Source organism: Hyla sarda, unplaced genomic scaffold (genome assembly GCF_029499605.1).
Source record: "Hyla sarda isolate aHylSar1 unplaced genomic scaffold, aHylSar1.hap1 scaffold_825, whole genome shotgun sequence".
Taxonomy (NCBI): domain Eukaryota; kingdom Metazoa; phylum Chordata; class Amphibia; order Anura; family Hylidae; genus Hyla; species Hyla sarda.
This window is the reverse complement of record NW_026610852.1, coordinates 27,501-30,000: the sequence shown is the minus strand read 5'-3', so window position 1 is coordinate 30,000 and position 2,500 is coordinate 27,501.

Sequence of the window (2,500 nt, the reverse complement as noted above, 5' to 3'; positions counted from 1 at the left end):
ACAAGTCTGTTATAGCTTTGTAAGGCTTGGTTCACATACGTCCGACATCTGTCAAATCTAGATATTAGACACATAAATATAGACACAACTGATGCCAAGTTGCCATCAGTTGTATTGCATCCGACATCTATTGTTTTTGCCCTTCGGACTGGGGAACAAAAACAAGCTGCGTTCCCCTGTTTGTTGCACTCCGGCATGTCCAACCATCCGGCATTAAAATTGAGATGTTGGATAATAGTGAAATGTCCCAAAATGAATGGGATCAGTTCTAGCATCATTTTCCCTCTGGTGCACCCGGAGCGAAACTGCGCACAATGCCTGATATATGTGATCCCAGCCTTAGACAGTCAACAGGCCCAATTCGAGAGGACTGATTACTTTTTCTATGGTGGACAGAGGCCTTTTATATAAAACATTATTTTCTATTTTACATTAGAGTACAATTACTATAGTCATGCATGTATAATGTTGGTGAATATGTTAAATCACGAGATTACTGCATAGATTATAAAATAATCTTTTAATGTAACTTTACTGATATAATTTTATGTAATATGAATAATAAAACTAAAATAAACATGAAAAATCTATTTTTATTAACCGAAAAAAAAAATATTTCAAACATTTACAACATTTACAACAACATTTTGAGAACCATAAACCTAGTGCTACACGGTCTTCGGAGTCATCTGTAAAAGTAAGGCAATCTAGATTGTAAATCTGGAATTATATTCCTCCAATAATTGGGATGTATCTGGCCGTGGTACTGGAGCTATGTTTGCTGGGAGAGTACCTCGCCGAGATTGCCAATCTGTGACATTTCTGTCCTTTACCACTTCAAATATTTTTAACAAGATGTCATAGGCAAAATCTTGGGAGGTGGATTCGTATATGGCTTTTACCACCCATGCCCGACGTGCCTTCGAGTATTCATAGCTATTCATCTTTTCCAGATGCTGTTGCTTTTTGGATAGTGGCTTGGATACGTCCTACATTCCGGTTATGGACGATAGCTGCTAATTGAGTGCGAGCTATCATTCAGTCTATGAAAAAATGAATTATTTTTGGTCTGTACTTCAGACAAAGACTGTGATATATTTCAAGCTCTCCTGTGTGGCAAAACAATGAAAGTTGCCTTATGTCCTTCAACAGACTAGGATTCAGAGCCACTTTGCTTACTACATTATGAGCTGGAAGTTTAGGCATGAGCCACTTGGTGTCATTTATCTGACTTTCTGTCAAGGGTGGATGCTGACAGACAGAGTCATTTGAGTCATCATCCCAGGCATGTATATTTGAGACATGATGCAACAAAAATTTCCATCGCTCCTCCAACACATCCGGATTTTTCCCACATGTTCTGGCGCACGACCATAGATGGTTTTTTATTGGTTGAATCCACTTCATGAGAACATTGGTTTCTTTGGTTTTTGCTCCAGCTGCAATTTTATTTCCAATTGACTTTCCAAATGCCAAATGTCAAACTGATGTTCAATGAAAGGGTATTTTTCACGTAGAATTTTTCGAATAGAGACATGTCTGTCTGTAGCTATTGTTAAAATCTCAACATCTTGGGATAGTAATTCCTGAATTGTTTTTTCAAAGGCAATTTTTTCCATGGCTAGAGAAGATGTGGTAGGTAGAAGTTGCTCTACGTTAAACACACACATTTTTTTTGAAACCGCATCCATAATTGTATTAGTACAATAGGGGAGATTTATCAAAACCTGTCCAGAGGAAAAGTTGCCCAGTTGCCCATAGCAACCAATCAGCTTGCTTCTTTCATTTTTAACAAGGCCTCTGCAAAATGAAAGAAGTGATCTGATTGGTTGCTATGGGCAACTGGGCAACTTTTCCTCTGCACAGGTTTTGATAAATCTCCCCAATATTTTGCAGAAAACCCTGGGGAATCTGATCGACCATCTCCTGTCACAAATGCAGGTGTACGCCTGTGCCCCCGTGCGATGTCACGCTCCGCCCCTCAATGCAAGCCTACGGGAGGGCTATCACGCCCCCTCCCGTAGGCTTTCATTGCGGGGCGGAGCATGATGTCACACACCGGCGCAGGCGTGACGTCACACGCCGCCCGCCCTGTAGTCGCCTGTATTCAGACCCGGAGCGAACACGCTCCGGGGACTGATAATAAACGGGGTGCCGCTAGCATGATCACGGGCGTCCCCAGCAGCGGGACTCCCGCGATCAGGCATCTTATCCCCTATCATGCAAATCAGCTTTTTCAAGCATGACTCAAATTAGAAATTTTATATAGAATACTGGGTCATCATTTATTTCAAATAAGTACTCGAAGACAGGCAAGGGTTCCTCCTCTTCATCACTACTTAGTTCAGATGATCCTTCATTTTCGACTTCATCATCACTTTGGTGAAAGGATCTGTCCTCAGTGTCAATGTACGTGGTTATTGTGGTAGAATGATCAATGACCTCCTCCTCAGGCTCATCGGTGGTTATGAGATCTGGCTGTGCTTGAGAAACAATAGGA